The 26,169-nt window shown below is 36.3% G+C and overlaps 1 protein-coding gene across 1 annotated transcript in view; it reads right to left on the bottom strand.

Annotated features, from left to right (window-relative positions):
- Sin1 (SAPK-interacting protein 1) overlaps window positions 1–26,169 on the bottom strand; it is a 280,080-nt gene that overhangs the window by 133,009 nt on the left and 120,902 nt on the right. The window contains exon 4 of the mRNA XM_090369928.1: window positions 18,553–18,624. The gene's annotated coding sequence lies outside the window, so the exon portion shown is untranslated. The remainder of the gene's footprint in view (window positions 1–18,552; window positions 18,625–26,169) is intronic.

Consider the following 26,169-nt stretch of genomic DNA (forward strand, 5'->3'; position numbering starts at 1 on the left):
AAATGGATCTATTATCCACGTATTTCCGTGTCTGGGGTCCTCTTCCTTTGGGTAATAACGACCAAAAGAGTCGGTGAGCGGCTGTAAGTGCAATCGAACAAAAGTTATTACCTGTCGGTTGACATCCTCCTGTTTCATATAATCATCAAAATTTGAGAACATTTGCAGATCTTCTTCAGCTAGCCTTGCTTTCCACAGCAATATCTTCCTTTGAAATGCATCCATTTTGTCTCGCAGTGTGAACACGTCCGTAAGCTGTCCTTGCAAGGACGTGTTCGGTTCGTTTAACAGAGAAAAAATATCTGCCAGGTATGCAAGCTTGGCTAGCCAATCATTGTTAGACAAGAGATAATGGAACCTCGAATTATTTTGCTGCTGGAAGAGTAACTTGACTTCTTGGAGCAGGTCGAACAATCGGGTTAGTACTTTGCCCATCGACAGCCATCTCACCTCAGCATGAAGAAAAACATGAGTATGCTGAAAGCCTATTTCTTCACAAAGTGCCTCAAATATTCGAGAATTGAGCGCTTTGTGGCGAATTTCGTTTACAATTTTAATTACATCAGAGAGTACTTCGTGCAGTTCTGGAGATAATCTTTTCGCCATAAGTTGCTCACGATGTATAATACAATGAGTAAATAAGATGTCTGGGTGTCCAACGTCTTTCACTTTTGCAACAACTCCTGAACGATGTCCAATCATGCTTGCGGCACCGTCTGTGCATATCCCAACACATTTCTTCCATTGAATACTGTGTTTCAGGAAATAACCATTAAATGCATTGAAAATTTCAGAGCCGGTTGTTCTACCCGACAAGATTAGCGAACAGAGGAGTTCTTCCTTTAATTCTCCTTGGCAATCAAACCTCACAAAACAAAGAAGAACTGCCTTGTTAGTTATGTCTGTTGATTCGTCAAGTTGAATTGAATAAAACGTAGAATTTTTCACAAGTGGAATCACTTGATTTTCAAGATCTTCGGCCATGTCTTCAATTCTGCGTTTCACAGTGTTAGCGGACATAGGAATTCCTTTCAGTTTCTGGACAGCCTGTTTCCCCAAAACCTCTTCACAGGCTTGTAACAAGCAAGGCTTAATTAATTCTTTTTCAATCGTATACGGCTTTTTACATCTCGCGATTTGAAGTGCTTTCAAATAAGATTTTACTAAGGACTTATCTTCAACAATCATTATTGCTAATGAACATTTTTGCTTTTGCAAATTTTCACGCATCCTTTGGAAGTATTCAACTGGCTTTTTAGCAAAATCTGGGTGTTTTGACTGCAAGTGCCTGCCGAGTTGCGAAGGTTTCATGGCTTCATTGGATAAACTCTCAGAACATATAATACAAAGCGGCCGTGGATCCAGTTCACTTCCAGGTTCTTGAATAAATCCAAACTTCAAGTAGTCCGCATCATATTTTCTTGAAACTTTGAACTTTTTCTTCTCTCCGCCTCCAGTTCTAATGTCCTTCCTGATGATGCCTTGTGGTGGCTGCGGAGGTTCTGATTCATTAACCAACTCATGACAACACGATGTATTACCTAAGAAGTGCAAAATGCTTGCTTGCTTTTTCTCACTCATTGGGGTTATTTTATTTGAATCTAAAAGCAAACAAAAAATAAGATAGTTATCACACTCAAGCTCTTTGATTTTTTTTTTTTTTTTTTTTTTTTTATGAGAACCCCAAACACGAGAGGTATTATAACCTATAGTACTTAGTACCGTGCTTGGGTTGGAGGTTGAGAAGACGAAAGAAGATATTTGTTGATATTGGACTTGAACTTCTGTAGATTGTAATTTTCAGGAAATACGTATGAAGGAAGGTTGTTCCAGAAAACGGCAATTGAATGAATAAATGAGGAAGATGAAAAGTTGGTTCTGTGGGTTTGAAGTTGGACAGTAAATGGATGTTGGCTGGTGGCGACACGTGTTCGGACTGTTTTGAAAGAGAGAGCGGGAATTATAGAAGCCAATTCAGAAGAACAGTGCCCATGGAAGTATCTGTAGAAGAGGCATGCAGCAGAAACAGTGCGTCTATGAGAAAGCGAGTGGAGAGACTCTGTTAGAGATGAATCATTAATTAACTTAACTGCCCTCTTCTGAATGGAATCAAGAAGCCTGAGAGAGGTTTTGGGGGCACCACCCCAGATGTGGGAACAATATTCCATGGCAGAGCGGATTTGCGATTTATACAGAGTGAGCAGCTGTTTGGGAGAAAAGTAACGCCGAGAGCGAAAGAGAAAACCAAGTTTTTTAGATGCAGAGGAAGCAATATTTGTAATGTGCTTGTGCCAAGAGAGATTAGAAGTCAGGGTAATCCCCAAAAGAGATATATCATTTTGCCTAGAAATCGGAGTGTCACTAAAGATAAGCATAGGAGCAGAAGAATCCTTTTTGCGAGATATAAGACAAGATTGAGTTTTAGAAGGGTTGAAATCAACTAAGTTGTCTTTGCCCCACTGGAGAATTACCTGAAGATCGGCATTTAAGGAATTGGCAGCAGATTTTCGAGAACTTGAAGCTGATTGAGCTGGACAAGGTTTCTCAAAATGGAAAGTTGAATGCAATGTGCTATCATCGGCAAAACTATGGATAGGATTTCCAGTCAATGGAAGAAGGTCATTGATATACAAGAGGAAAAGATTGGGGGAAAGAACTGAACCTTGGGGGACACCGGCATTAGTGGAGAAGTTAGAAGACAGAGAGCCATCTACCATCACCCTCAGTGAGCAATCAGAGAGAAAACTGGATAACCAATTACTAAAAACAGTTGGCAAACCATAAGATGGAAGCTTGTTTAGAAGACCTTTATGCCAAACACGATCAAAAGCCTTTGAGATGTCAAGAGCAACTACTTGTGTTTCACCGAACCTTTCCATTGAATTAGTCCATAAATGGGTAACATAAGCCAGAATATCACCAGTGGATCGACACTGACGGAATCCATACTGGCGATCGTTGATCAGACGGAAGGTTTCTTGGTAGTTTAAGATTTGGCGGTTAATTGATTTCTCCATTACTTTCGAAAGAGTAGAAGTAATTGCAATGGGACGATAATTGGATGGGAGGGATTTGTCACCCTTTTTAGGAACTGGCTGGATATGAGCAAATTTCCAAGCAGAAGGAAAAACACCTTTGGAATAAGAAAGTGAAAAAAGGCGGCAAAGAATAGGAGTAAGTTCAGGAGCACAGATTTTGAGAACAAGTGGAGAAATACCATCAGGACCTGGAGCTTTCTTAGCATCAAGATTCATCAAAATCCTTCTGATATCCTTTTGACGGAAGACCACAGGAGGCATTGAATGGAGCATGTTAGGAATGGTGGGAGGTGTTTTACCAAGATCATTAATACATGAGCTCGAAGAAAAATGGGATGCTAGCAGGTCAACTTTATCCTTGGCTGAAGTGACAACAGAACCATCTGGTTTGGACAGAGGTGGGAGCAGAGATGGGCAAAAGTTGCGGCCAATAGCTTTGGCAAGAGACCAGAATTCTCGGCTACAATTAGGGCAAGAAGCAAGTTTTCTACTCTTAGCCTGTTCAAACTCTAGTTTGGACTGATTAATAACTGCTTTACAATTGTTGCGAGCTTTGGTGTAGGCAGAAAATGAAACTGAAGAATTAGAAACAAGCCAATTACGATATGCAACGTTCTTCTCTTGGACAGCCTTAGCACATTTATTGGAAAACCAAGGTTTAGATAAAGGATGAGATTTTAAAGTGGAGTGTGGGATAAAGGATTCCATTCCTGCAAGAATAATTTCACTGACACGATCTGAGCAAATGTTGACATCAGAAGTTTTGAAACAGTAATCAGACCAGGGAAAAGAAGAAAAGAAGTCTCGCAGGTCATCCCATTTTGCATTCTTGTAATGCCAAATAATACGAGGTTGGGAATAGCCATGAGATAAAGGTTCCATTGGAGAAGAGACAATCACCAAGTTGTGATCTGAAGTGCCTAAAGGACCTCTCACTTCAACCTTGTACTTAGAAGGGTTGTTTGTGAGAAAAAGATCAAGCGTATTGGCTGTATGATTAGGATTGTCCAGTATTCTTGTAGGTAAATGAACAATCTGTGCTAGGTCATTAGTAATTGCAAAAGCCTCAGCATCTCGACCTGCTGGGTCGGTGTGACTAGAAAACGGAAGCCAGCTGGAGTTGTGAACGTTAAAATCACCAAGGAAAATTACCTCACTGTTAGGAAAGTTTGACTGGAGAAAGTCCAGTTGCAAAGAGAGGAAGTCAAAGAGCTCCAAGTGATTAGTGGAATTGGGAGAACGGTAGAGACAACAGATGAATTTTACACAATGAGGTAGAGAGATTTTAGCCAGAGAAGATCAAAGAGAGGAGATTCCAAATTGCCAAGTCTCTAACAGAGAATATCAGAACGGACATATGCACAAGTACCACCTTTGAGGTGAAAGGAATCATACAGCAAATAATTTGGACATATGAGATGAGCAGTAGTTGAATCAACTGATAACTGAGATTCAGTCAGAAAAAGTACATGGGGTTTGGAAGACTGCAAGTGGAAATGGACATCGTTGAGATTAGAATTGAGACCACGTATATTTGTGAAATGAATTAGGAAGTCCTTGATGCCATTAAATATCACACTGTGCACAGTTAAAATAAAAATATCACTGGTCACTTACATAAGAACTGTGCTGTGCCCAGGCTACAGGCTAGGCCATCAATAAGAAATAGAAATAGCTTTCTATATTTTTTTTACAATAAAAGCATCGCTAATAGCAGATATTGCACTGGGCCTTTTATAAACATGCAACGTAATAAGGTGAAAATTACAAAAAAGTAGAATCAGAATATAATGAAACATTTTAATAATCACAAAAATTGCAAATATATTCAAATTACTCTGTGGACCACCAAAATTCTCTTGTAGACCACTGGTTGCTTACCACTGCCTTAGAGAACATGGGCACTTCAAACATGGAGTATGAGCAGTTAGGCCCAGAAGCATAACACCTGATGTTGAGGAAAGGGTATTAGAAAGAACATCCTGTAACATGTAACATCTTTAAAATCCTGTGGTGTTGAAACCAAAAATTAAAAATGTATTATCTTATGTTTAATAAAACCACCCTTAGCAAAGGATTCACAGCTTTTTGATAAACTAGTGCTCCCATAGTCAGTGATGAATCTTAACAAAAAATGTGCATTATCTCGAAAATGGTTCATTTGCAGCTCAATGTTCACTAGGACTTTTTGCTTATTTTAGTTTGTACTTTTTACCTTTAAATTACTGATCATTATTTTTTGAAACACCCTGTATACTATATATATATATATATACATACACAGTATATATAGGTTTCAAAGCTCATTTCAGTGAAATATCATGTTGACACTGTAATGTGCATATATTGATAATGATAAAGAATGGTTACAGGATAGATGTGCTGCCATTTATTACACTTACAAAAGTTTCAAAAATTGGCATAGGAGGGCTGAACCTTTCAACTTGATTCAAGACTATGTGCACCCTAGCACACATGTTGAAATTGAAGTAAACGAATCAAAATATATCTACATAAATGTAAAGCATACTGCTGCACTGAAAAAATGCAATGATGATTTTTTAATTTTTGTTTTTTGATGTGAAACATCCTTGGCTATAAGGTACAAACAGGACCTTAAATTGATTTTTAAAAGTACACATTTTTCAATTTTGTAAAAATTGTTACCTGCATGGATAGATGAGGCCTAGCTATTGGCAGCCCAGTAAATACCATCTTAGATATAGGTTGCATAGACAACATCACTCACTCACACTTTTTTTTGATATAGCAAAAGCCTACCTTCTTTGCAACTTTTGGCTTTTAATAATATCATCACAATTTTCTGCTCTAACATCACCTAAGAAATTGGCCCCGATCATTTTAAGAGATCCGCACTTCTTTTTCAATTGGGTTTAATGAGGCTTCAAATATGCTGATCTGCATAAATTTTCTAATCTACGATCAATAAAAAATACTCTATATAATTTTTGCTTCACTTATTCTTTAAATATAAAAATCCATCACAGTCCATATTTGTGGTTTTTACAAAGTTTTTCATCACACTCAACTCAATATGGAGGGGAGGTATAAAAAAATATTTTTCTCTGTTTATAAGAGGCTGATAACATAATTTTCTGCTCTGGAACTAAATTCTGTTTAGCAGGCCATTTCTGAAATACTTAATGCCTCTTTTTCTCAGTTGTTCCACTTGCACAAAAAAAAGCAGCAATATTCATGTAGCCTGGCTATATCTTAAGAAGTACTAACCCTACCAGCTAATCCCAAATATTGCGTTAGTATTTATCACAGTCAATGCTTTTTTAAAAGAACTTGCATGTTTTCAAAGAATTCTCTTAATGGTCAACAGATAATCCTGATCTCAAGCCTTTTATCTGAAGAATAATACTCAACCGCATATAAGCACCTGTGTGTGTGAGTATGTGCATGCAGACACGCGATATAAAGATAAGTGATTAAACAATCAATTGAAGCATTAATACAATATTAGGAGTCATGTTAATTGTATAGGATGTAAAGCTAAAAGAAATACTAAAGAATGGTAAGAAAATTGAGGAAGAAAGAGAAGTAAAGTTAATAGGTAAAAAACATTTTTTTACATATTCTATTAGCTTTCACTTCTCTTCCTCTCACTGTTCTTTATTATTTTTTGTAGCATGGCATTTTATACAATTAACACCTAACTTCTTATTAATGCTTCAAATGTTTAAATACTTGCCTTGACATTATATTATATTACATTCTTTTATGGATGCACTGTGCTTTAAGATGTAATTCTATAACCTATCTTATTATGTGCCTCTTCCATCCCTATAGTCAATTGCAACCTTTAATATACTTTTCATTAATACTTTAATGTGTACTACTCCTGATCGCATTGCTCGGCAACCTCTGCACACTTTCTATGTAAAATGTAGAGGTATGATGGAGTAAGTCAAATCTTTTCTATGTAAAAGACACACCTGTTGAAATGCACCGATGTTCTTTCTTCCCCCTTTTACTCCCCTCCTTCAGCTATCTCCCTCACTCATGCTTTTTTTTCTTTTGTTCTCCATCAGGAAGCTCAGGCAACCCCTGATGGAGAGCAGCCAGAGTATTGTGGACAGCCTGGCTTACCTCCCAGTGGTGGTGGTAGGCAATGTGGAGTTCCACTTGGGGCCCTACGGCCAAGAAGCCAGCACAAACAACAGAACCCATCACTAAACTACACATGCAACACACAATACTTTTATGGCTTTCACAGAGGTTCTGTATTCATCACAAGAGTACTGATGGCACAGATGTGGGAAACCACTGGTGCAATAAGTGTTACATAGGTCATTAGGAAATAACCTATGTAATTATTTACCTGTTCATTTGTAGTGGCGTAATTTCTCTGCCCACTTGCACGTGATCCGCATCCCTTTTCTCCCATTGGCTACCCCCCCCACCAGGTGGCATTCTCAAGGTGGAATAAATATCACTATGTAATTATTAACCTGCTTTTACATAGGTCACTTAGGAAAAGGCCTTTTGCTTTGGGTTCCATAATGCATGAGGAATGCCAGGTGGGCAGGAGCAGCAGTGCATAACACACGCTTCTTGATTAGACCAGGGTTCGAGCCCGTAACCACCAAATACGGAGGATGCGGAAAGGTCAGGGAATGACCACCGCATATCCCCGGAGCAATATGGCCTCAGTTGCTAATGCTCCTAAAAAAAAAAAAAAAATAACAAATGGCATGAGGAATACTGTTGCATCCAAAAGAGCAGGACTAAAATATTTAACTAAAATATTTACAAACTATACAAATATTTAAAAAATTTATAAAATACTAAACTATTTACAAATATACAAACTATATCGGGTTCACAATGGAACATCAAATGATGCTGTGCACGGTCATGTATTACAGAGGGAAACAAGTGCACGAGGTTGGTGAACATTATGGAGGCAGTCTTTCAATGGAAGACAACAATGTAATTATTTACCTGTGCATTGTCTCATCGTCTTCTCCCATTGGCTCGAATAAATATTACTAGGAGGAAAACTTTTTTAATGTATACAGAGATATATACACACTCCCACCTAAAAGTTGGAATCACATTTCATTTTTCTTAAAATAATTTCTATTATGTATAAAAATCAAAAAACTTAAATAATATGTAAGAAATATTAAAGAAATTTCTAGAATAATTGAGAATATTCCAGAACACTCTAGATGATTCTAGAATATTCTAGAAAATGGGAGTATTTTTTCAATATTACAGAAGATTGTAACTGATTCTAGTGTTTTGCACTAATATAAATTGAGGTGTAAGAACTGTAACTTTGATCAAAAAGGGTGTTTGGTGTAAGTTTCATGTGTTTCATGATAAACATGCTAAGAAATAAGGTACTGAGTGTTGAAAAAAAGAAGTGCTATTATAACTCTGTATAAAGAATATTCCACGAGAAGTATTGGTCAAAAACTAGCTGTTTCATTTAAAGGAATATAAACTACCATTCAACAACATTCAAGGAGACTGGCAGCTTAAATGACAAACCATGATCAGAACAACTATGGAATCACAAGGTAAGACCACAACACTGATTTCTAAATGCAATCAACGACTTACTGCACCTGAAATCCGAGCTGAGTTCAATAGAAATAGAGAAATTCCCATGTCAATGTCCACTGTAAAACTTTGTCTTAAAGAAGTAGGACTTCATGGTTGTGTAGTGGTCCAAAAGCCCTTATTAAAACCAGAAAATCAAAAGAAATGATTGGCTTGGGCTAAGAGCCACCAACATTGGATACTGAAGAGTGAAAAAATGTAGTGTGGACAGATGAATCCAAATTTGAAAATTTTGGATCCAAGTGTAGAGTTTATGTGAGGCGATCAACGAAAGAAAAAAATGGTGCCACATTGTTTGGTGCCTACAGTCAAGCATGGTGATGGTTCCATCATGATATGGGTTCTTTCTGTATTTTTGGAGTGGGTGACATTGTCAGAACTGAAGGAATTTTAAGAAAAGAAGACTATAAAAACATTAATGAACATAACATAGTATCCTCTGGACTTTGACTTTGTGATAAACATTTTATATTACAACAAGACAATGACAAGCACAGCTCTAAGCTGTGCAGGAACTTTTTAGCAACTAAACAACAGGAGGTGTGGGGGGGGGGGTATTGCAAATTATGGCGTGGCCATCCCAACCAACTGAATTGAACTCAACAGAGCTTTTATGGGATCATCTAGACCAGCAGTTCCCAACCTTTTTTGACTCGCAAACCCCTTTCAACATAATTTTTTTATCACGAACCTCCTCTCAACGTAAACATTTTTTAGGGAACTCCTTTCACAACCTAATATTTTTAAAGTGAACCACAAAGCCTAAATTCTCTGAAATCATATAATATTTCTGAATTTTTATTATAAAATATTTCTAGTACAGTAAACCCCCATTATAGTTGCTCCCATAATAATAAAGGGGTTCCGTTCCAAAGTATGAAATATATAAGAAAAACTAGTCTAAAATTTTGTCTATGTATGTATTATATGTACCTTCATAATATGACTATGTACATAGACAGTACACAGTGAAATGCAAGCATATGGCACTGAAATAAAAATAAGAAACAATTTAATATTAAATGTAATATTTATTAGAAATTTCAAACAAATCTTTAAAACCAGCACCTTTGCTAGCAAAAGTAACTTATCCCGCCAGTGCTATCACCAGTTTCGCTAAAGTGTTGATAAAGGAGTTTTGCCTTTTCACAAATGATGAGTGAACTTAATGGAATTTTATTTTGAGTTCGGTCTTCTATCCACAGATTTAAAGCATTTTCCATTTTTTCATGATGAGTTACAGAGCAAATTTTTGAAGCAATTAGCGCGTTTTCACGGACACAACGGCGGATTTTTTCTTCCAATTTTTTGATTGATCATACTGTTGACTCATTGATTTTATAATGTTTTGCCACTGAGGAGACACTTTCACCATTAGAAATTTTGTCTAATAACTCAATTTTATTCGCTAATGCCATCACCTTCTTTGATATTTTCACATTTCTCTTGTTATTCGTAGCCATATTTTTGTATGGGCTAGAAAGAACTTGTCCACAATAAAGTCACTTTTGTCCATTAACACACTCAAAAAAGTCTGTTTTACATTGCAAAACGGTAGATTTATCACTTTTGTAAGCATATCAATTTATAAATTGATAAATTTATTCAATTTATAAGCAAATTAAAAGCAAACGATGAAAACTTCCATTACAAGTGCATAACACATACTGAACAAGGATTAGCGAAAAACATCCACGCTCGCGATTTTGTCACCCCTCTCCCTCCACCCACTGAGCACTGTTTTCATGGCGCTTTAAAATTGACATTTTTTTAGGTTTCATTTTATATTAAATCAGCGATCGCAAATACGCGAAACCGCGAATAGCGGGGGTTTACTGTACTATGTTTTTATAAGTGACATAGCGTAATAATAAAAATTATTAAGTATCATTTATACTTTGTAAAGCAGTTATTAATCAGTCCAAACTAGATTTCGAATAGGCTAAGAGTAGGAAACTTGCTTCTTGTCCAATGGTAGCCAACCATTGTGGTCTCTTGCCAAAACTATTGCCTGCAATTTTTGCCCATCTTTGTTCCCACTTCTGTCAAAACCAGACAGTTCTGTTGCAACATCAGCCAAAGATAAAGCTGATCAGCTAACATCCTATTTTTCTTCCAACTCATGTATTGATGATATTGGTAAATCACCTCAAACCATTCCCAGTACACTCCTCCATTCAGTGCCACCTGTGGTCTTCAGTCAAAAGGATGTCAGGATTTTGATGAATCTGATGCTAAGAAATACCAGGTCCTGATGGTATTTCTCTACTTGCTCTTAAAACCTGAGCTCATGAACTTACTTCTGTTCTTTGCCGCTTTTTTCACTTCCTTATTCCAATGGTGTTTTTTCTTCTGCGTGAAAATTTGCTCGTATCCAACCAGTTCCTAAAAAGGGTGACAAATCCCTCCAATCCAATTATTGTCCCAATGCAGTTACTTCTAATTTTTCTAAAGTAATGGAGAAATCAATTAACTGCCAACTCAAACTATCTAGAAAACATTCCGTCTGATCAACAATCGGCAGTATGGATTCCGTCAGTGTTGATCCACTGGCGATATTCTGGCTTATGTTACCCATTTATGGACAAATTCAATGGAAAAATTGGGTGAAACACAAACAGTTGCTCTTGACATCTTTGTGTTTGGCATAAAGGTCTTCTAAATAAACTTCCATCCTATAGTTTGCCAGCTGTTTTTTGTAATTGGGTATGCAGTTTTATCTCTGACCGCTCGCTGGTTAATGGTAGATGGCTCTCTGTCTTCTAACTACTCCACTAATGCTGGTGTTCCACGGGATTCAGTTCTTTCTCCCACTCTTTTCCTCTTGTATATTAATGACCTTCTTCGATTGACCAGAAATCCTATCCATAATTTTGCTGATGATAGTACATTGCATTCCACCTTCCAGTTTGAGAAACCTTGCCCTGCTCACACAGTTTCAACTTCTCGAATATCCACTACCATTTCCTTAAATGCTGATCTCCAGGTAAATGGTAGTAGGGCAAAGATAACTTAATTTCAATCCTTTTAAAACTCAGTCCTGTCTTATATCTTGCAAAAAAAAGAATTCTTCTGCTCCTATGTTTGTCTTCGAGATGCTCCGATTTATAGGCAAGATCTTGCAGGTTACCCTGACTTCTAATCTCTCTTGGCATAAAGCACATTACAAATATTGCTTCCTATGCATCTAAAAAACTTGGTTTTTTCTTTTTCTCTTGGCGTTACTTTTCTTTCAAACTGTTGTTGACTCTGTAGAAATCGCAAATCCGGCCTACATGGAATATTGTTCTCACATCTGGGGCGGTGCCCACGAAACCTCTCTCGGGCTTCTAGATTCCATTCAAAAGAGGGCTGTTGGGTTAATTAATGTCTCATCTCTAACAAAAAAAAAAAAAAACAAAAACAAATTATTTGTTAGGGTCACCCATAAATGATTACATGTATCCATATATATTTATTGTGTCTGTAAATTGTGTGTGTGTGTGTTCTCTGGTCGATTTGCCTGTTTTGCTGGAAGAAAAAAACCCCAGTTTTTGGGGAAAAAAACCTTGCTATCTACAATTGAGACAGACTAACTCAGCCACGGAGTAAAAACAAGCCCATTAAAATTCCTTGTGTCGTCGATGGGATTCGAACCCGGGCCTTATCCACCCGGTGTGGGGAGGACGGTGACAATACCACTGTGGTACTAGCGCTGGCAGTCTCATCTCTAACAGTCTCTCCACTGTCTGTCTCATAGATGTACTGTTTCTGCTGCATGGCTTTTCTACAGATACTTCCACGAGCACTGTTCTTTTGAATTTGCTTCTGTAATTCCCGCTCTCTCTTTCAAAGCAATCCAAACACGTGCCGCAACCAGTCAACATCCTTTTACTGTCCAAATTCAAACTCACAGAACCAACTTTTCATCTTCCTCATTTATTCATTCAGTTTCCGTTTTCTGGAACAACCTTCCTTCATACGTATTTCCTGAAAATTACAATCAACAGAAATTCAAGTCTAATGTCAACAAGTATCTTCTTTCAACTTTTCAACCCATGCATGGTACTAAGTACTATAGATTCTAAAAAAAAAAAAAAAAAAAAAAAAAGTACCTATACATAACAATGGTGCTTGAGAATCAAAAAAATTTAATACGGAAAACATATTTATTTAACATGATATACTGTTAGATAGTAAACTAATTATAAGGAATTGTAGGAAATGTGGTTTCTTTCTTTGGCAATTCTTTACTTTTTATTTAATTTTATTTTACTTTATTGTTTATTACTATGTATATATTTTGTAGTTTAGAATAATATACCTATGTAAATAAATCTAAGCAGACGCCATTATAGAATTTTTAGTGCGAATCCCCTGGAACACATTTGCGAACCACCGGTTGGGAATCACTGATCTAGACCATCGAGTCTGTCCATCTTCACAAAATTTATGGGAAACCTTGCAAAATGCTTGGAATATTATTATTTCAAGACACTATTATAAAATTAATTGCCAGAATGCCATGTTTGTGAAAGGCAGTAATAAAATCTCATGGATGATTAACGGAAAATCAGTATAGCTGTTAATATTAATCATTTCAATATTATTTGCTAAAAAATTTTCAATGCTTAATAAAAAACTTTAAAATCTTTGTAGTGTGTTGTTTTTTATATTAAACTTTACACTGTTATAGCTTTAAAAAAATTAATGAAACCTGTTGTCATATATGGTCAACAAGTATCTTCTTTCAACTTTTCAACCCATGCATGGTACTAAGTACTATAGATTCTAAAAAAAAAAAAAAAAAAAAGTTCCAAACTTTTTCCAAACTTTTAGGATGGAGTGTGTGTGTATTTTTCAAGAGTTATCCTAGCTGACAAAATCATATACATACATATACAGACACCACGTATTTTGATTACTTTGGGACACAGCTTAATTGATAACAATAACTAAAGAGACAAGAATGTACTTGTTCACGTGCATTGATGAAGAGCAGAGATGTGTACATAAAAAGGTGGAAGTAGATAGAAAGATTTGTTTAAAATCAAGCTATAAAAATACTTTAATTTGACTGTCCACTATATCTTTGAGAAAGTCAACAACAAGAATTAGAAAAGGGTTAATGCTCTATTGTAAAAAAAAGTCTGACTGATAGGAGAACAGATACAGTATTTTCATTCATGGAGTAATGACACCAGTCCTAGAGGCTGGTCACAGACATTCTCTCAGGTATGATAAGCTAGGGCTTGCTACATGGTGACACTTGAGTCAAGTGGAGCAAATTTCTGTGAAGTCAGGTCGTTCTGTGACAACTAAATCCTCTGCTGTGCCTTCACGATGGTCGGACTTTTAGTAACCCTAGGTATAAATCCCATGTGAAAGTCCTGAAATACTTCACCTAGTATTGACCACCCAGGTGTGAACCAATATAAGCAGGAATCGAGGTGTAGTATCCACACCACACAGTTGAATGCCGAACACTTGGTCTTATCAGGCAATACTAGGTGGTAGTGACTCTCGTCAACTGGTGCAAAACTACCATTTTGCTCATTGGAGGCTTATAGTGGTGAAAATCATGTCTGCTTTCTTCTGGAAAGCAAGCAGACATGATTTTCACCACTATAAGCCCCTATTTTCACCACCACCATTTTGCTCATTGGAGGCTTATAGTGGTGAAAATCATGTCTGCTTTCTTCTGGAAAGCAAGCAGACATGATTTTCACCACTATAAGCCCCTATTTTCACCACCACCATTTTGCTCATTGGAGGCTTATAGTGGTGAAAATCATGTCTGCTTTCTTCTGGAAAGCAAGCAGACATGATTTTTCACCACTATAAGCCTCCAATGAGCAAAATGGTAGTTTTGCACCAGTTGACGAGAGTCACTACCACCTAGTATTGCCTGATAAGACCAAGTGTTCGGCATTCAACTGTGTGATGTGGATACTACACCTGATGGTGAACTCATCTCTTCCATCATGCAGTATGATTGATGTCTTTTGAGGTTATGATGGGCAATTGTGGCAAGATCCAACCTTCCTTATATTTTGAGGGTATAGCTCAAAGAAGTGTTCGCAGGATGGCCACTAGATAGTCCACTGGACACAGCCTATTAGTAACTCTCTAGGAAGCATCTGGATCAGCTAGTGTATAATCTCATTGCCTGTATGCTGCCAGATAGTGAATGGAGGGAGTCCAAGTAGTGAGTATGGGGGGGATGGAATTATCGAGGCCATGTTATGTCAAGGAACTGGATATATCCTGCTGTGTGTGTACACCATATCCAAAAATTTCATTAATTCAAACAATGTGTCCCCGCACCTTGCCTTTTCTTTACTAATGAATACATCATGAATAGTCAAACTAATAGAAAAATCTTTCTGCAAAAAGATCTAAACATCCCAAACTCTTCCTTATTCATTTCACAATATGGTCTCAGTGCCAATCTCAATGATGTCCATTTCCATTTAGTTTATCTGACAGAATCTCACTTATCAGTTGGTTCAACCACTGCTCACTCAGTTTTCCTAATTATTCACTGTACAATTCCTTGTGCTTCAAAGGTGGTACTTGTGCATATGTCCACTCTGATATTCCCAGTCAGACACTTAGTAATTTCCAGTCTCCTCTTTTTGATCTTCTTTGGCTTAAAATGTCTACTCCATTCTGTCAAATTCGTCTGTTATCTCTATCAGGTTGCCTTCATCTCCGAATTCCACTATTCAGTTGGAACTCTGACTTCTTTTTTTGAAACTCAACTTTCTCAAATCCAACTTTTCTATTAGTGAGGTAATCTTCCTTGGTGATTTTAATGTTTAAAACTCCAGCTGGCTTGAGTTTTATATTCACATGGACCCAGCTTATCGAGATGATGAGGCTTTTGCAGTTATTGATGACCATGCACAGATTGTTCATTTACCTATCAGAATAAAAAACAATCCTAACCACACACCCAATACTCTCGATCTACTTCTCATGAACAAACCTTCAGAGTACACAGTCAAGATGAGTTGTCTAGGCACTTTATATCATCACTTGATGATCTTATCTACAATGGAACCTGCCTCTCATGGCCATTCTTAGCTTCATGTTGTTTGGCACTACAAGAATGCAAAATGAGATGATCTGTGAGATTTCTTCTATTCCTTTGTTGGATTACTGTTTCAAATCTTCTGATGTCAATGTTTGCTAAGACCATCTAAGTGAAATTATTCTTGTACAGATTAAATTCTTTATTCCATCCTCCACCTTAAAATCTCGTCCTATTCTAAACTTTGGTTTTCCAATAAATGTGCTTAGGCTGTTCAAGATAAGAATGCTGCATATCACAATTGGCTTAAATCCAAATCTCCAGATTCATTTTATGCTTACACGAAGATTGCAACAATTGCAAAATAGTTATTAATCAGTCAATAGTAGATTTTGATCAGGCTAAGGTAGTAACCTTGCATTTTTGTCCAAGTCAGTATTGATCTCAGCTAAAGATAAAGCGAAATTATTTGCATCTTAACTGTGTTCTAACTCTGGTATTGATGACCTTGGCAAACCATCTCCTAAAATTCCCAGTACATTACACTCAATGTCTCCTGTGGTCTTCAGTCAAAAAGATTTCAGAAGAACTCTGAACAATCTTGATGCCAAGAAAACTCCAGGACCTGATATTATTTCTCCTCTTGTTCTCAAAACCTGTGCTCCTGAGCTTACTCCTGTTTTGTGTCACCTTTTTACATTTTCTTATTTCACTGGAACTAAATTTTCCTTCTGCTAGGAAATTTGTTAATATCCAGCCAATTCCTAAAAAGGGTGACAATTACTGTCCCATTGCACTTGCTTCTACTCTTTCTAAAGTTGTTGTTGTTATTTGGCTTTTAGCAACTAAGGCCATATTGCTCCGGGTATATGCGGTGGCCATTCTCTGACCTTTGCGCATTCTCCGTATTTGGTGGTCACGGGCTCGAACCCCAGTCTAATCAAGAAGTGTGTGCTACGCACTGCTGCTCCTGCCCACCTGGCTACGGAGGCGCCCCTTTCTAAAGTAATGGAGATTAACAGCCAACTGCTAACTATCTTGAAATCTTCCATCTGATCAATGACAGCTAATATGGATTTCATCAGTGATGATGCACTGGTGATATATTGGCTTATGTTACTCATCTATGGACAAATTCAATAGAAGTGTTTGGTGAAACTCAAGCAATTGCTCTTGACATTCCAAAGGCTTTTGATCACGTTTGGCATAAAGGCCTTCTAAATAAGCTTCCATTTATGGATTGTGAACAGTTTTTTTATAACTGGATACCTAGTTTCCTCTCTGGCCCATCTCCTGTCACTGTGGGTAACAGTAGATGGTCCTGTCTTTTAACTTCTCCGCTAACTCTGGTGTTACCCAAGGTTCGGTTCTTTCTCCCACCCTTTTCCTCCTTTATACTAATGACCTTCTTCCACTGACTGGATATCCTATTCATAGTTTTACTGATGATAGCATATTGCATTTTCCCTTCCAGTTTGAGAAACCTTGTCCTGCACAAGCAGCTTCAACTTCTCAAACATCCATCACCAGTTCCTTAAATACTGATCTCTAGGTAATTCTGTAGAGCAAAGATAACTTAATTAATTTCAATCTGAAAACTCAGTCATGTTTTATATCTTGCAAAAAGTTATCAAAGTTATCTATAGCAAAAAATTAACTAAGTTATCTTCTGCTCCTATGTGTTTTCGATGACACTCAGATTTTTAGACAAGATCTCATATCTCTATTAGGGATTACCCTGACTTCTAATCTCACTCTCTTGGTGTAAGCACATCACAAATATTTCGTCCTCTGCATCTAAAATTTAACTGGGTTTTCTCTTTCATGCTTGGCATTACTTTTTTTCTAAACAGCTACTCACCCTATAAAAATCTCAAATCTGCCCTACCGTGGAATTCTGTTCCCACACCAGGGGCAGTGCCCCTATAACCTCTCTTAGGCTTCTAGACTCCATTCAAAGGAGTGCAGATGTACTGTCTCATAAACGTTCTGTTTCTGCTGCATGCCTTTTCTACAAATACTACCATGGGCACTGTTCTTCTGAAATTGGCTTCTATAATTCCCTTCAGTCTTTTCAAATAATCTTTTTACTTTTCTTCTTCTTTCTCAATTATCCCTTCAACCTCCATTTTCTGGAATAACCTCCCTTCACATGTATTTTCTGAAAATTACAATACAAAAATTCAAGTCTAATATCAACAACTATCCTCTTTCATCCTCTTAACCTTCAGCCCATGCATGGCACTAAGCACTAATATCTTTTGTGTTTGGGGTTTAATTTAGGCATGATGACTCCATTACACATATAATATACATATATATATATATATGTGTGTGTGTGTGTGTGTGTGTGTGTGTGTAGATAATAATATAGACTTTGCATACCATCTGTCAAATGCATAGTAAAAATTTATTAAATTTTATTAAATTTATTTATTTAACTTTATATTATATATATATATATATATATATATATATATATAACTGTATGAAACAATAGCAGTAGTTATACATTCAATGTGATTTGAGTTCAAGAACAAATCTGTATGTTATAGAATCACTTCTGCTGCACAAGCATAAACTGCAAATAAGCAATAATGAAAACTGAAGCAATGATTAAAATAAATGTCATTTTTTCCTTTGTATTAGTATATGTCTGATTGGGACTTCATAAAATTAATAACATTACATGAATAGTAAAATTTTCCACGAACACAATAAGTGATGTACAATGTGTGTGTATACAGTTTTGAGGCATTCGCAAATGTGTCTCCATTTATGAATGAATTTTCTAGAAATCTTCAAATCTACCATATAACATCTGTGTTTCTAATTGTAAATGCAGTTTATATCAGATGGTGGTAAGAAAATAGCTCTAGAAATCAGAAGAAAAATTCATACCTGTTAGCATGAGTTTTCCAATTTGTCTGAAACTGAATAAAGCTGAACAATAGTTGAAACTGAATAAATTCTCTGAAATTCAATAAGTTGATAAAATTGAATCAAATTATTCATAAATAAATGTTGCTGCATTAAAAAAATATAAAATAAAGAAAAAGTAAATAAAAATGAGTGTCTCTATTTTGTTTTGATTTTTTCACAATTTTTTGTCATGAATTTTTTAAAATTCTGATTTTATTTTTGATAATGATTTCATGCTAAATTTGGAATTTTATGGGCAAAATATTTTTTTTAATTTAAAAAATAAAGTTAAATTAAAAAATTTTATGTAAAAAGTATTAATTTTTATGAATACTTCAAACTTTTTAGAGCTAAATATATGCATTCCATAATCGTGTTTTCCAGCCTTGTCCTTTTTTTATTACTTTATTGCAAAAAACTATTTCGAGACCATATTAAACCCATTTTGATGGCATCAAATCCGTAGCCCAGTGGTCAGGAGCGAGAGTGCATAGCACGCGTTCCTTTGAGTGGACCGGGGTTCAAGCCCGTGACTACTAAATATGATAAATATTTGTATTGACGATTTATTGTAAATTCTACTGATTTGGTTGTCGTGCCGGAGTATAAACAGAAAAAAAAATTTATTTATTTAATAGTTATATCCTACAAAAAGAAAAAGAAAAAATCCAGCTTTGGCTAGAATGACATCAAATATATTACTATATGCTGCTTAATATTACTATATGGTTATATTACTATATGCTGCTAGAATGACATCAAATATATTACTATAAGCAATCAGTAACTTGCAAGGAATATTATATTGAGATTTAAGACAGAGAAATTAATATTTCTAGTTACTTTCTCATTAACAGTTAATTCTGAAATTACTTTTTTTTTTTTTCAACTGTATTAATGAGTTAATCACCTAACTTGTTTCTCAACTTGCAAGTATATTTTACAAATAAAATGAATTATAGCAGCATAGTCCCAAGTAGATGACATGGAAAATCTTTAAGAGATTTGTATTCTTTGAAATTTGCTTCTGTCAACAACAGATTTGGTAATTTTGCATCCAGCACCCTGCCAAAAATATATTGTTTCTTCTAGCAGATTTTATTACAGTACAAGGCCAATTTCACATTAGGCAAGATAACTCCGAGGGGCAGCTTGATGATAGGCACTGCAGAACTGCAGCACCCCCAGCTTTTTAAATTTAAATATACAGTTAACAGGTTATATGAAATTTTGTGAAGAACAATGCAATGGATATTTTTATTAACAGGCCCCGCACATAGTATACTCATTCTCTATTTCCAATAATCATTTAAGTAATAAACGAATAAAAACACGAAATCGTTTTCGACATTGAAGTTTAACTGTAGGTGGAACTGTGCACTACACAGTTTCACATTTTGGCCCCAGTGGTTGAGTCAATGCCTAGTTGGCAGGTTGCCAATATGCATTTTTTCGAGATGATAAAATGAGTCAAAGGAACTGTGGAGCAAGCAGTGCACCAAACTTAAAAAAAAGTTATTAATCTACTTTCAACAAATAAAAACCAAAGAATGGATTTTATTTTTAAATAAAATTTTGAGATTACCCAAGTCTGTTGATGGTAAGTGTCCAGTTAATGTTTTGTATTATTTTTAACTTGCTTATTATTACCATCTATGTCTACATGACTTATAACCAGGGCAATTTAATGTAACTTTAAGAAGCAGCACCCCCATACATCAGAGTCACGAGCTGCCACTGATAACTCCATTTTAATTAGCTTATTTTGAATATATTTCATTGCAGCTGGCTGATCTCTCCAAAATTTGTATCTAAGTATATTAATTTTAATAAACTAAAGCATACAAACAAAACACAGGCAACAAACAGAAAATTATAATACACACTAAAATTAATATTACGATACTGCACCATTACATTTGTAGTTTATGCTAGCCCACTTTGTCTGCATTTCTTCTAACCTATATGGGAATATTAATAACATAACTGATTTCCTGCTTTGATCCAAAATACTATTTATGTTATGGTTAACACTGAAGGATAAGCTTACAATAACAATTCCATGAGATAGGAACACCCAGAGGAGAAGTGAAGGCCACCCAAATATCTGACCTTAATAGTCAAATATAATACAAAAATTTCCACATGTCAACAACTGACATTGATTGTCTATTTATCATGCAGTACAGAGCACACTTCTATTCTCTGAAGAATCCTAATTCGGCCTAAATAGTGATTGTTTATTGTATTACATCTACTTGGAAAGAACATGGTGAATGCCATTCAGCTCTTCAGTATATGGAGAAAATTATACTTTTGGTGGTAGGATAAAAGTGGCATGGGGAAGACATTGCTATTAATGGCCACAGATCCTTCTGTGGTTTTAGTTAAAAACCTTGGCTGCTTGACAAAAGAGATGAAATCTCTGTGTGAAACTGTTCAATGTGAGACTGTTCCAGGGTATAGTTGTTCCTAAATTCCTTTTTAAGGATAATAACAGATTTTCTCTATAGGGCTGATGAATTACTGTAAAGTTATTCAGAGAATGGAGAGGCTTGTCAAATCCCTAGACCTAAGTTCTACAGATCAGGCTTGGGATGTTGGTGAGGCAAAATGGAAGTTGCACTTCCTCAAAGAACCCTACAAAGAACTAAATCTGTCCTTGAGGAGAAAACAGATTTATTGCCTACTGACTACCTGAAGAGCTTAGTTGTCAGTTTCAGAGTTCTAGAGCAGTGAGGAGATCTTTATATGCAATATGTACAATTTTCATAAGCTGACAATTACTCTTTTATGGCAAGCATATTTGTTATGTTTTTGGTGGATTTTTATGAGTTATTCATTTATGGTTACACAAAATTTTGTTAAATTACTTTCATGAAACAGACAGTTTGATGAAACAGTCTGCACTATGTTAGTGCTAGATGAAACAGACAGATTCATCATCATCCAAGTTTCTTGCGGCGACCGACTAACTGGTTAAAATAAATTTATTAAAATAAATAAATGATATATACATACGATAAAATAGAGATAAATAAGATAAAAGCGTTAAAATACAATAACATAAAAGCGTTAAAATACAATAAGATAAAAGTGTTAAAATATAATATAATTAAAGCATGGGTCCGTATGTAGACCCATGATTTTATTATATTATATGTCTCGAAAACTTCTATGTATTTTAACGCTTTTCTTATGTTATATTTTAACACTTTTATCTTATTTTTCTCTGTTTTATCTTATGTATATAGCATTTATTTATTGTAATAAATTTATTTTAACCAGTCAGTCGGTTGTCACAGGAAACTTGGATGATATGCAACCCGATGCGCAAGGCCTGTTTTCTAAGACAGATTCATGTTGGTTTACTACCATGATGTCAATATTTTATAATACAGTTTTCACTTATAACATCATGAAAACTGAAAAATGTGTCAGAATTATTTTTCGTTGTGCAGTGAGACAGTATATATCATTTATTACACATGGCTACATATAATGAACATGCATAGCAGTAACATAACATATGCACTATGTTAGTGCTAGATGGAGTAATTGTTTGCAAATTCTGTCAGTCATCATAAATTGTGACAGTAACAGAAAAAAAATTTCTGATATTGTCAGATTTTGCTGTGATTACTGAAATCACAGCAAAATCTGAATGAATTTCTAGGAAATAGTCAAAAAGTACAGCTGTGTTATTTGTTCACTAGTGAAAAGGCCACAAAAAACAATCTGTTTAGCTTGGAAATTATAAGTTTGGATAAATAGTTAAATACAAGTGAATAAGTAATGCATACAGATTGAGCATTTAACTAACGTCATATCACAATGATAATGATTCATGAAAATGTTGACAAAATTGAAGAATATGATCATAGTGTGACCCCATCAAATTCTGCCAGAATTACTGTTCAATTCTAGCAGCATTTGTTTAATTAATACATGCAAGAAATCAGGTGGAAGACAATACAAAGAGAATCTTTAGGTTGTAATTTAAGGATAAAACCCTAGATGACAATGACTTCATTTGAAGATTGGATAACTTCATATATCTCAGTGTTTGCTGAGGATCACTGTGAAAAGAACAAGGCCTTGCTCATACCAGATAAGACATCTGGACACTACAGTGCATCATTTTGATTGTGTTTTTCCTACAAATATAACACTATTAATAACAACAAATAAATGAGAATGACTGTTACAATCAAGGCTTGCCACTGCTTCTGTATAAAGTGAGTTGCAACTAGAAAAGTGTAAATGAACTTAAGAACAACGAATTATGAACAAGAATATACCAATTATTTAAATTAAAAAATGTATTTTGATCTATATTACTTTCTAAGAGTACATCCCTGTTCTAGAGGACTACTTACATCTCCTCTCCCCAAGAGGACTACCTACACTGTTCCCCGCTTGATTACATACACCTACCCTTTTTCATGAAATGAAGTGCTCCTTCAGTAATAATATCACATGTTGATACCATGCGATACAAATATATAGAAAGATACATATGGATGATATATCTGTGCAATTCAGTGAAATAAATGGCAAGGTGAACTGGACTGAGCCATATACTCCCAATTTTTCACCAGTAATGCTGAAAGAAACAAAGTGTGGGTCAGCAGCAGAATGTTAGCAAAGATCCTGACATGCAAGAGCCTACCATTCTCTGTGATCATCTGTGAGAATACAAGGCACAAACTTCACTGAAAAACATTGCATTTCCAAATCTTGCATTAAAATTGAGAGTGGCATGTCCCATAAGAAATATCAATTTCACTAACAACTTTTTAGATAGATAATAACATTGATCACTCCTGATCTGGTCTTGAACATGAAAAATTCAATTTCTGGTCTTTGAAGCTAAAGGGCAGCCACAGTCAGAATCATCTTTGATAGACAAGCAACCCTCTTTAAACTTTGAAACCACTGAAAAGTCTTTGTTCAACATATCACATCATCTTCAAAAATTGTTTTTAACATTTCTGGGGTTTCTGTTGTATATCTGTTCTGTTATACATCAAGAACCACTGCTGAGCATCGGTGCGGACGCAAACTCTATGTGCTCCGTGTGTGTGTTTAATAGTGAATGAAATTCTCTACGAACAGTTCTATGTGTAGTATCTACATGATCCTAAGGATACCAGTTACATAGTGATACTCTTCTTTGACCTGTGCTTTAATCAGGTAATTATTTATTAATATTTTTATATTAATAGTAATTTAATTATGGACATTGGCCATAAAACCGCCTGACCTTGTTTCAAGGTTATCGTTGATCCTGCATGAATAGAGCCATTTGACTAGTTGTGCCTCAGGAGTTGGAAACGGCCGCTACCCTTCTTCTAGGGTCTCTAATCTTTTAATTCAGCAAAAACAGGGAGCTGCTTGCTAAGGGCAATAATGACTCAAAGAACACAACACTTGCAGTAACTGCTGGGACATGTGACCTCTGTCATACTTCTGCAGACGAAACCTCAATCTGCAGCAAATCAAAGCACAAAATATGCTTGTTATGTTCGGGGTATTCAAGCCTCTCTCACTTGTCATTGAGCAAAAGGAAAGGGTTCCTGGGAAAATGTTGTGTAAAGAGCAAACAAACAGGAACCACAGAAATGGCTAATGGGAAGGATGATACCCCCCCCCTCCGCAAAGAGAAGATAATGCAGCGGTAGAAATATTTAATACTTTGGAAGAGGGCAATTCCGTAACCTCTCACCATTGCACTGATATGCAAAACAATGACTTGGAGAATAAAGAAAGTAATTTGGATCAGGAAGTTACACATCATTTGGAATATGAGCGAGACTGCACAAATCACCCACCTAACGATGGTAAGGGAAAAGCTGTGAGTTCACAAATGCAGCCCGACACTGCCATTATAAAAAAATTGTGTTGTTGTATCTGTCCTGACAACTGCCAAAATGCCGGTTGTAGCTGCTCCATACACGCAGATCCCTGTGATGCAGTGAGTGAACAGACACATACCTTACATCTTAGCAACCCGAATAGCCTCAGCAGCGTAATAGCGGAAGCATTTATGAAATTTGTTTACTCTGTTGCCATGCAGGTTGAAGAGTATATGCACAATTTAGAGGAGAAATTTCGAAAAATTTATGAATGTTTATCTACTCTACTCAGCTTCGTGCTCAGAATGAGGAAATTAGAAAGGAAATGGGTTTGCTGAAAAACAAGATGATAGACCTGAAGAGCAATGTTATGCTATCAGAGAGATCCGCATTCCAATCATTTCTGTGGGTTCCTCAGACCTCAAACCCAGCTAGCAGAGATGTTGACACTGTATCTCCTCAATTGGGAATAGATTGTGTTGAATGTGTATCCTTCACGACAACTAGCTCTGGCGTTGACGCGGAAAACTGACCAAAATGTGCAGTCGTGAACATGCCGTCCATGAGCCTATTAGAGAAACAAGAGATTGCATTGAACAAGGCTCTGAGAGAGATAAATCATATTTAAATGTGCTCAAGCTAAACCTGTCCAAGGAAACAGTGTTCATGTGCCACCTGACCAAGTAAGCCCTGATCAGTACACAAACAAAAATGCCACATCAAACGCCCTTGAACTGTACCCAGGAAGTCACTCGTCAGTTAGCCCTAAACAAGACTGGACCACTACCAGGCCTGCCAACAACTTGGTGCTGGGTGCCAAACCGGAAAATGTCCAGACTACTAAGTGCAAGAAGGCCAGTCAAAACAGTTCGAATAGGAAGGAAAAACACTTGGATGGGCACTGCACTAGTTTCGAAGCTTTGGCCTTTCAAACTGGTTGGTTCATCACCCAGACTTTCCCCCAGCAGTTTGTTTGTCTCGCGATTGGCCCTGGACACGTCAGCAAACCTCGTCACTGATGCTACTGTTTGAGGAATTCCGTTGGATTTAAAGATTCAGAGATTGAACACTCGTAGCACCTCTTATGCTGCTTTTTGCATCTATTGTGACAGAAGCTAGTTTGAAAGGATTGGAACGTGTACCAAATGGCTCCTCAGCACCATCATCAGCCATTTTATTAAGCACGAAGCAGAAAAGAAGCGATATCCTCAAATACCCCTGAGAGGTGTCCACAACAGTTCGAACTCTGACTAGACGATGTATCTCTATTCCCCACTAACAACCCAACTGCTCTATATGGGAATGGCTGTAGCTAAAAAGGTAATTCCATATTTCACCCTTAACACACCTACAGAAAGGGGGCTCCTAATGGCGAATGAAAACTACTCAAAATATCCGTCATCTCTATCTCTGAATTTTACGATCCCTGTCATGGTTTTAATATATGAAAACCAGCAATGCATCACAGACGGATCAGACCACATACATCCCTCATCACGGTCAAGAGATCAGCTTCATTCCAGCTCCGATTTCAAAATGTGTGATCCATGAGGAACAAATTGAATGAAGTTGAGCTCTTGCTGTCCATTTCAATGGACGTGGTTTGCTTCGCAGAAACATGGCTTGACCCCAGTGAAGAAACACTTTCTTCTACTTGGCCTGCAAGATATCAGATGGTGTGCATATCTAGAGAAAACCGCAGGGGAGGAGTTGCAATTTTTTTTCAATGAGCAGGTAT

The sequence above is a fragment of the Mastigoproctus giganteus genome, chromosome 3 (assembly GCF_048544385.1).
Source record: "Mastigoproctus giganteus isolate SK-2022 chromosome 3, ASM4854438v1, whole genome shotgun sequence".
NCBI classification, from domain to species: domain Eukaryota; kingdom Metazoa; phylum Arthropoda; class Arachnida; order Uropygi; family Thelyphonidae; genus Mastigoproctus; species Mastigoproctus giganteus.